Source organism: Suncus etruscus, chromosome 3 (assembly GCF_024139225.1).
Source record: "Suncus etruscus isolate mSunEtr1 chromosome 3, mSunEtr1.pri.cur, whole genome shotgun sequence".
Classification (NCBI taxonomy): domain Eukaryota; kingdom Metazoa; phylum Chordata; class Mammalia; order Eulipotyphla; family Soricidae; genus Suncus; species Suncus etruscus.
The window spans coordinates 2,141,183-2,151,584 of NC_064850.1; the positions used below are offsets into that span (position 1 = coordinate 2,141,183).

The window sequence follows — 10,402 nt, forward strand, 5'->3', positions numbered from 1 at the left end:
TGTAAAATATTGTACACTCAAAGGGCATTTTTAAAGTGGAGTCTTTATATTGATTGGCATTAAGATTTCTTGAATTAATAAGTAATTTATTAAAAAAGTTTAAAAAGTAATTTAAAACAAATACAGATTTGTTTATTTTAAATCATACCATTTTAGAACTGTGTAAGAATTCTAAAGATGATTTGGCCAAACTTTATTTGAGGAAAATAATTGAAGGATCAGATTCATATACTGTATTTAGTATGACTAAGAAGTAAAACCAGAATCCCCGTTTCCTGGATTTTCTTGCTAATAATCAAGAACCTGAAAAAAGTGCCATACCCTTGACCATTCAGCAAAAATCATCTTGCCATCAAGTTAATTTCTTTTTTTTTTTAAGTTTTTTGGGGCATACCTGGCTCTGCTCAGAAATCACTCCTGGCAAGGCAAACAGATACCTTACCACTGTTCTTTTGGTCCGGTCCCATAACTCTTTTTTTTTTTGTCATTCCATGTCCCCCCATTCACAATCCAGACCAGGCAAAGGGCCTTGGTCTGTTGAGGGTATAAACTCTACTTCCTCTTTCTATCCAGTCGGTGTAAAGAACACAGATGGTGAGCACCTGGAGGGCCCGAGTTATACTTTTTACAATTAACAATCCCAGAAATTTTAGAAGTCTCCAGAATATTCCTATGCATAACATGTCATGGATCAAATGAAATATATATGAGGTTGAGCCTTAAAAGATTATCAATACTTGATTAGATCTGACTAACAAAAATTAAATTCAGGATTTTCTCCCTAGTCCTAGAACTCTGGTGCAAGGATTGGAGGAAGGGGAGGCACCTTTGTGCTTAATTAATTTAGCTTTAACTCTTTAGTTGACGATATTTTCAGTTGTTGGTGCCTTTTTGAAAATCTTAAACTGCCTTAAACTACCAACAATATACTATAGTATTTCCGTTTACTCTAAATTTAGCTTTCTGAACTTCCTCTAGCTTCCTATTTGCAGTGTTTGGAATTGTGGGGGATCTCTACATCATACCAATTTATATTTTTCTAATTTATTGTTTGGCAAGTCTTTAGCTTTTTTGTTTTGTTTTTTTAGCCTTTTTAAGTCTTAATCTTGCCAGAACGCTTTTTAAAAAGTTTCTTTTTTAAAGACACATTAATAGCATGAGTTCAAAGTGTGTATACAAAATCTTTTATTAGGAAAAACAGAATTTAACAATTCTTTTAAATATCAATTCAGGAGCAACGTAGGAAAAAAAATACAGTTTTAGCTTTACCAACAGACTTATTAACTATAGTCACGTTTAACTTTTTTTTTTTTGGTTTTTGGGCCACATCCAGCGTTGCCCAGGGGTTACTCCTGGCTGTCTGCTCAGAAATAGCTCCTGGCAGGCACGGGGGACCATGTGGGACACCGGGACTCGAACCAACCACCTTTGGTCCTGGATCGGCTGCTTGCAAGGCAAACGCCGCTGTGCTATCTCTCCGGCCCCTAACTTTTTTTTTTTTTTAATAGATTTTGACATTATTTATTTTTAACTTTAATTTTATAGAAACCATTGTGATTTACAAAGTCCTTTTTAAAATAATAATGTAACTTGATTTTGCTCCTTCAGATTCTTAAATACGGAAGAGGTTAATCTTGCCCCAAAATGAACCAATAAACTAGACTTTATTGTTTCCCTGGTCAAAGGACAGGAAGATTTACTTGCCATTTCTATTCAGCTGGAAAGTTGCATAGTTATATTGTGCCTACTGATTTTAATTTTAGTAAACTGTTCTAGTTGTTTTATTAACTGAAATCATTACTTAATTGTTTTACATGGGTGGTTTGTACGGAGAGTTACTTCTTTAGCTTTTGTAATTCGACCATGTCATTTTTAAATGTAAGTAACATTTGGTATGTGATGCATATGCCCACTTGTACACCTGAAGTGAGTTACTTGAAAATCACATCATGCTGTTTGTCTTCTAGTTGGTTTTCTATAATGTTAATGTACATTTTGGTTTAGAATGCAAAAAATTTAATTTTCAAAGGAATTTAGAAGGAACGGGTTGATTTATTGATAATGAAACCTGCAAGTACAGGTGTGGATTGTTGAATTTGATGTCCCTCCACCATTTTTCTGCCCTAATTGAGTTTTGTGTGAAAAGGAGTAAATTAATTTGTCTAAATGATTTTCCACTGTTTACAAAAAAGGCCACTTAATGGACTAACAATAGTCTCCGTAAATTCAGGTTAAAATGGATATTAATATAAATTGAATTTTGCCTATTTTTAGCCTATTTTTATTGTGTTTTTTGCTGTTGTAGTGTTTCCTAAAGTTACTTTTATGAAGAGAAAATCGAATGTTTTCATTTTTTTAAACAAGAACTCCATAGCAACATACTTGTTGCAGACTCATTATTTATTAAACATTTGGAGCTATTGTCATATTTATATTTCCATAATAAGATTATAGAATATTTTTGTGATCGAATTTTAACGGTGACTCTGGACATCTTAAATGGATGATTAGCAGCTATTTAATATGTGATCTTTAACCTTTTGGGAAGATATGCATTATTTTAGAGAATTCTGTAAGATCATATTTGAAACTTTGGCTTTTATATGAAGCTCTAATATTTGCCTTGAGATAGACTCTAAGCTTTATGACCTGAACATCACTGCCCAGAGTCCTAAAAATGAGATCTAGTATTTGTTGTTCTTCAGCAAAACCCCCCCCCCCCCTTTTTTTTTTCTGTGCCTCATCTTGATGCTTTGGGGGGTATCCTTCTGTGCTGGGGACCCAACTCAGGCCTCTCATTGCAAAGCACACACTTACCTTAAATTTTCTCTCCCACCCCTAACCTCCAATCAAAATATTAATTCCAATTAGGGTAAGAATTATATTTGTCTTTCACTAAAGCTTTTTTTGTTTTTGTGTTTGTTTGTTTGTTTGTTTGTTTTTTGGTTTTTGGGCCACACCCGGCGGCGCTCAGGGGTTACTCCTGGCTGTCTGCTCAGAAATAGCTCCTGGCAGGCACGGGGGACCATATGGGACACTGGGATTTGAACCAACCATCTTTGGTCCTGGATCGGCTGCTTGCAAGGCAAACGCCGCTGTGCTATCTCTCCGGGCCCACTAAAGCTTTTTTTTTTTTAATAATTAGAAAGTATAAATTTCTATTAAAAGTGTTCTGCTGATAAGCAAATTTTACAATATTCTAATAGCTAATAAAAATGATGCCAATTTTGGGTGTGTTTTTTTTTTTTGCCACACCCAGTTGTGCTAAAGGTTTATTCCTGGCTCTACACTCAGGATTCACTCTTGGCAGGCTCAGGTGACCATTTGGGCTGCTAGGGATGGAGCCCAGGTTGGCTGCATGCAAGGCAAGCACCCTACCTGCTGTACTCTCTGGCCAAGGGATAGATGTAAGCTTTTATTATTTATTTATTTCCCCCTTCCCAAGCCTTTAAATGTATAGTATTTGTATTTGCATATTTGTATTTGCAGATACTAATGTTAAGCCTCTTCTCCTGGGCTTTGATAATTAGCATAATAAATCTGTGTGCTAATTGTTGATAGATTCTAAAATTAAAGCATCTGATTAGAGATCTGGTGGGATTTTAATTTCTGAAATTTCTGTGATTGCCCTCTTGCTAGAGTTCTCATTACTTCCTCACACAGAAATGCCGGCCCTGGCTAGGGATGTGATCAGAGGTGGAGAAACATACCTTGTATTAGACCCTGGGTTCTAATGCTGGCCTGGGGAAAAAATTGCTGACCAGTGACTGGCTGCGTTTCCCTGGATAATTTTTGCAGTACTTCATGATAGTGTATTTATTCTCTATAACTGTTTGTTTATTTTTAAGGCCATGGTAGGGGAGGAATGTGTAGGTGCCATCGTTTGCAAGTTGGATATGCACAAAAAGATGTTCCGCAGAGGTTATATAGCCATGTTAGCAGTGGATTCCAAATACAGGAGAAATGGCATTGGTAAGAAAAACATTGTGTCACTAAAGAATGCATAAGTTGTCTTCTCTTTATTTGAAGCAGAAACTTCAATATGTAGAAATGATGATGCAGTTATGCAAACAAATTGTTTTAGAAATATTTCAGAATGTTGATTAAAATGAATTTGCTTCTTTAATCTTTTAATTGAGTTTACTTGTTAGCTGCTTTTGATGCCCAGCAGATGATTGATTTTCACTTGTAAATTCTTTTTCTCACATTAAAAATGTTTTGCATTTTAATACTATCTATACTATGGTTTTAAAAATAGTATTACCAGGCTTTTTTTTTTTTTTTTTTTTTTTTTTTTTTGGTTTTTGGGCCACACCCTGTGACGCTCAGGGGTTACTCCTGGCTTGCACTCAGAAGTTGCTCCTGGCTTCTTGGGGGACCATATGGGACGCCGGGGGATCGAACCGAGGTCCGTCCTAGGCTAGCGCAGGCAAGGCAGACACCTTACCTCCAGCGCCACCGCCCGGCCCCTTACCAGGCTTTTGATCAACATTCTTTAAGTGACTGACTACTTACTTTAGTTAAGCAAACTTTCAATCAGATTTTTAACATTAGTGTTAGTCAGTAAATGTCAATTCAGGGATCATCACAAGAAGAAAATTGATTCTTATTGTTAACACATTAGTCTCTTTCTTAGATCTACCTTTCCTTGGGTCTGAGTTAATCTTTTACTCATGGTTTTTAATGGTCATTAGAATCTCTTGGGTAGTTTTAAAACAGAGCCTTAAGCCTGTCCCTGAGATTCAGTTTCCTTAGAAGTGGGGCTGAAGCTTCCCTAGTATCTGATGTAAACCTGGTCAACCACTGTCACAGTGTCTAGACCTATTGCTCTCTGTTCAAGATGGAGGATCAGGTAGACAAGTACTTGTCTGAGCATGTCAACTTGTATGTATTGAAGCCATTATCATGAAAGGTTCGGTGCCTGCATAGTATCTTGTTACTAGTAGTTTTGCTACTATAATTTTTAAATCTATGAGTGTTAATTTAAAATCAAGTTGATGAACTCATCCTCAGTCTTAGATGTCATGGGAAATTATTTGAATTAAGTTTACTTAACACCTTAGATTTAGCCAACATAGTGTTACAGTTTACCACTATAGTTGTTAATGAATCAGGTGTAAGTACAAATTTGATTTTTTGCTATGTTAAAAAGGGCTGAACACAGTGGCTTGTGCATCCCAGTCTCAGACGCTATTTGTAACTTGTACTTACTCCTGTGCATGGCTTGAAACTTAAGCGATTTTAAAACTTGTATTTCTTGTTCTTTAATATTTGGGCTGAGCTCGGCAGTGCTCAGGAGTTAACTCCTGGCTTTGAGCTCAGGAATCAGTCCTGGCGAGGCACAGGGGACCATATGGGATGTCGAGGTTTCAAACTTTGGTTGGCTGCATAGAAGGAAAGCACTCTACCTGCTGTTTTCAGTCTAGATTTGTATTTCTTAGAGTCAGATTTGGTGCTTGTTTTCCTTTTAATGTACCAAATATATCTCCCTCAAAACTAGAATATATTTTGTTTGTCATTTACAAACATACTGCACTAGGAAGTGCCAAACTACTATGTCCAGGCTCACTGTAAGATTGTAGTTATGGCACCTATGATTGGATCTTTGACAAATTTGGCTGAGGAATTATTCAGTGAGTGATGCCCAAGTCACAGAATGCCTTCCTTGATGGTTTTGACCATACCGTATCTTTCCTTTTTCCTCTTTTCCATTTCCTCCTACCCCATACAGAATGCTTAGAGCGAACAAATATATCAGTGGATAATTCTTTTAAGAAGAATCTAGTGTAGCTCTGTTGTGTAAGCTCTGTTGACCTCTCAGCTTAAATCCAAAGTTTTGGAGGGCCATGCCTGGCAGTGCTTTAGGTTACTCTTCACTGTGCTATGAATCACTCCTGGAGGGTTCAGGGGACCAAATGGGGTCCTGGGATTGAACCCATGTTCAGCCATGTACAAGGCAAATGCCCTATCTGCTGAACTATCAGGTCCCCTAAATTTTTTTTTTTTGAGAAAATCTGCCTCAAAGTAGAGCCCAGTATTTAACATTTCTTTTTTTATTTTGCATATCATATCTTACCTAAGTGTCTAAAATCTAATTACATTTTTCTTTTATTAATACTCAGATCTGTGTTCTAGGTACTAACTTGGTTAAGAAAGCTATATATGCCATGGTTGAAGGTGACTGTGATGAGGTAAGTAACTCTCAAGAGCTTTCATTGTGGGCAGGATTCCACAGGGTATTCCATAATAAATATTCCATAATATATTTTCCTGTAACTTACGATTGTACCAATGTAATGTGAAAATTAACTTCCATTTCAAAACACATGCATTGTGACCTAGAGCAAATTTTAAGATGACGATAATAATGGGAGCTAAGGTTTTATTCTCAGTTCAAGTGAAAGGGAGATCTTAGTTTATATAGTCAGTATTTCCAGGATTTATCAGTTGTCATTTGAATAAGATTCCTCTTACTGTAAACTTTAATTTACCTTTACTTAAATTAGCCTTGATTTCTCATTCAATTTAAAAAGCACTGAAGTCAGATGGAAGAGATTTCATACTTGGAAAAGTCTCATCATAAAATAAGACTGGCAGAGAAAGACCATCACTTTTTAGATCTTTAGCTTAACCTAAAAGCATCTTTAACTTATTTCTTTTCTTTCTGTCTTTTTTTGTTTATTTGTTTTTTTGTTGGCCACACCCACTTGAAGCTCAGGGGTTACTCCTGGCTATGCTTTCAGAAGTCACTCTTGGCTTGGGGGACCATATGGGACACTGGGGGATCAAACCGCAGTCAGGTTGCCCTTGCAAGGCAGATACCTTACCTCTAGCGCCACCTTTCCGGCCCCATCTTTAACTTATTTCTAAGACCTTGTTAGTAGTAGGCATAATTTCTACTATCTTTGGTACTGTGCTTTATACATAGGTGGTCGGTGCTTAACAGTTGGGATTGTAAAGATTTTACTCTTGTGTTGAAAGAAAACAGATGTAAAACTATGGAAGTACAGATCTCTTTAATATATTGTTGAGTAATTTTACGAGTAGTACAAGGTACAGTTGTTGGAGGGCATATGTGCTTTAGAGTTCTCACAATATTTGAAATTAGATAACTACTTTGTCCTGAACAGATTCTTAGTAACGAGTTTACTGGTCTTGTTTTTTGTTTGTTTGGCTTGTTTGTTTTATTGATTGGTTTTGGTCACACCCAGAAATCCAGGACTTGGGGGAATATAGAGGGTGCTGAGTCGAACCTAGCCCAGTGAGGTGTAAAACAAGTGCTTTATGACTATACTCTCTCTGTGACCCTCATTTTACTGTTTTTTGTTTGTTTGTTTTTTGGGCCACACCGGTGATGCTCAGAGATTACTCCTGGCTATGCGCTCAGAAATCACCCCTGACTTGGGTGACCATATGGGACACTGGGAGTTTGAACCGAGATCTGTCTTAGGTTAGCACCGGCAAGGCAGATGTCTTACTGCTCCGTGCCACCGTCTTGCCCCAGTTGGTTTTTTTTTTTTTGGCCACACCCGTTTGATGCTCAGGGGTTACTCCTGCTAAGTGCTCAGAAATTGCCCCTGGCTTTGAGGAACCATATGGGACACGGGGAATCGAACTGCTGTCCTTCCTTGGCTAGCGCTTGCAAGGCAGACACCTTACCTCTAGCACCACCTCGCCATCCCCCCCCCACCCTGTCTGGCCCCAGTTTACTTTTTTTTTTGGCCACACCGGCGGTGCTCAGGGGTTACTCCTGGCTGTCTGCTCAGAAATAGCTCCTGGCAGGCACGGGGACCATATGGGACACCAGGATTCGAACCAACCACTTTTGGTCCTGGATCGGCTGCTTGCAAGGCAAACACCGCTGTGCTATCTCTCCGGGCCCGTTTTATTTTTTGTTAAATATATTTTTGTACAAAATCTGTGGACTCTTTAAGCCTTTCTGAGTTTGTTTTTTCTTTTTAGTAAAGTTTTTTGTCTTTTATCATGTTCTTCAATTTTTCCATCTTTGCCTTTCTATTTATAGTATTTTCATATGTATCTTTCCAGTTTTTAAGCAAACTTGTATGCAAATAATACTTTGAAATGCAAATGAAATGTGTTATTCTATAATTTTTTCCCTAAGATTATATATATATTTTTTTTGTTTGTTTGTTTGTTTTGTTTGTTTTGGTTACACCCTGCAGCGCTCAGGGGTTACTCCTGGCTCTATGCTCAGAAATCGCTCCTGGCAGGCTCAGGGGATCATATGGGATGCCGGGATTCCAACCACCAACCTTCTGATTGCAAGGCAAATGACTTACCTCCATGCTATCTCTCCGGCCCCCAAGATATATATATCTTAAATGTCAGAAAACATTTTTGAGATTGACTGTTTGGCATGTCATGCAAACTTTATTCACATTTGTTTGTATTCTGACATCACACTAAATGATTGTGTGAGTAAACTTACACATATACTGGGTAGGACAGAATAGTCATTCTGGAATTTAGGGATATTTTATTCTTTTTTCACTTCATTTTGGTCCACGTAGATAATTTGTACATAGCAAAGGATCTCACATTATAACTTGCAGTACCAAAAATTAAAACACAATGGCTCTAATCATTTACATGATTGGTAAATTTAACAGTTTTTTAGAAGAGAATTGGACAGCTTGTGTTCATGAGTATAGATGCTTGGAGTGTTTAAACACTTAGTTTACCAAAATAAAGAGTCAGGCTTCTCAAACGTTGGTTAACATTTTGGGCCATTCCCAGAAGTGTTGTACATGGCTTACTCCTAGCTCTCTTCTCAGGGATCATACGTGGAGGTACTTGGGGGGCGACCATATGCAGTCCCAGAGTTTGTGTGCAGGGCAAGTACCGTATCTCTGAACTGTCTCTTCAATCCCCATTTCTAATTCTGACAATATTTTTAAAAATTATTTTGAGACAGTAAGTTTTCTCAATCTTGAACGAAATGACAATAGTCTGTGAACTGGTTTGTGTTGTATGTTTCTTTTTGTTTGTATTTTTATTATTTTTGTATGGGGTGCTGGGCATTGAACCTGGATTGGCCCTGTGCAAGACAAATGCCCTACCTACTGCTCTGTCACTTTGGCCCCATCTGTGTATGTAAATGGATGAATTAGCAATTTGAACTCTTTAATGTTATTTCTTGTTTGTTTCTGTTTTTGTGTCACGCCTGGCTCTTCACTCAGAAATAGTTCCTGGCAAGCTCAGGGGGCCATATGGGATGCCAGGGGTCATCCCAGGTTGGCCGCATGCAAGGCAAATGCCCTACCACTGTGCTATTGCTCCGGCCCTATCTTACATGCTTTTTTTAAAAACAGGATGGGGTGATAACTCAGAGGTCTGGAAACATGTCTCGCATGCTCAAGGCTGCGAGTTTAATTTCCGATACTCTACGGCACCTTTCGTTCCTCCCTCCTACCCCATCACTCCCAGGGTTACTGTGGCCTAAAGCAGCACTGAGCAGCACATCACTGGGCCCAAAGAGAACCTTTTTAGGATCCACATCAGTAGCGTATCACTGGAAGTGATCTCGAATTTGGGCCTTCTGATACCGCTGGGGTGTCTCACAATAAGGATTTGCTTTGTGAACAAATAGAACTCTTGCTTATTCTTTGTAAGATTTGTATTCTCTTTCAGTTTTAGACAATGTGAGCAACAAACTCTGATTTCCCTTTTGGTTTTTGGTGGATAGTTTTTGGTTCCACTTTCCTAAATGATCATTTCATGGCCTTTGATTTGTTTTCTTTGTCCTCTTCTCCATCATAACCACTTCTCTGAAATGTATTTGCTACATTCAGTAGTTTCTTGCTTCTCGCCTGCTTATTAAAGAATTTGGTCTTTCTAAGACCCAAGTCAAATGTGAACAATTCATTTAAGTTTTGGGTTACTTTTTTTTTTTTTTGGGACACACTTGGTGATGTTCAGAGGTTACTCCTGGCTATGTACTCAGAAATTGCTCCTGGCATGGAGGGACCTGATGGGACGCCAGGAATCAAACCTTGGTTTGTCCTAGATCAGCTGCGTGCAAGTCAAACGCCCTACTGCTGCACCATCGCTCTGGCCCCAAGTTTTGGGTTACTTTTAATAATCTTGGACAGAATCAGTTTTGTCTTGTCTTCCCTTTTTGTATTACTTAGCTTAAATTTACTTAATTGGAATTTCTTCTTTAGCCAATAAGGAGAGGAGAAATGCCTTTACTTACTTATTGCTACAGTATTTTTTAGTTTTTATGGTTGTGATAGAGTAGATGGTTAATGAATATATGTTGAATTCTTCTGTGCTTCTAGCATCTTAACTGTACCTACCACTTTCTTTTCTAAGTATTTTTTAACTTTGGCTTTTAGAATTGTTAACTTATCTTTCTGAGCTTTCTGAAAGTATCCCTCAA

The 10,402-nt window shown here is 37.9% G+C and overlaps 1 pseudogene; it reads right to left on the reverse strand.

Annotated features, from left to right (window-relative positions):
- Positions 1–489: 489 nt before the first annotated feature.
- On the reverse strand, positions 490–611 carry LOC126005285 (uncharacterized; annotated as a pseudogene).
- Between the last annotated feature and the right edge of the window lie 9,791 nt (positions 612–10,402).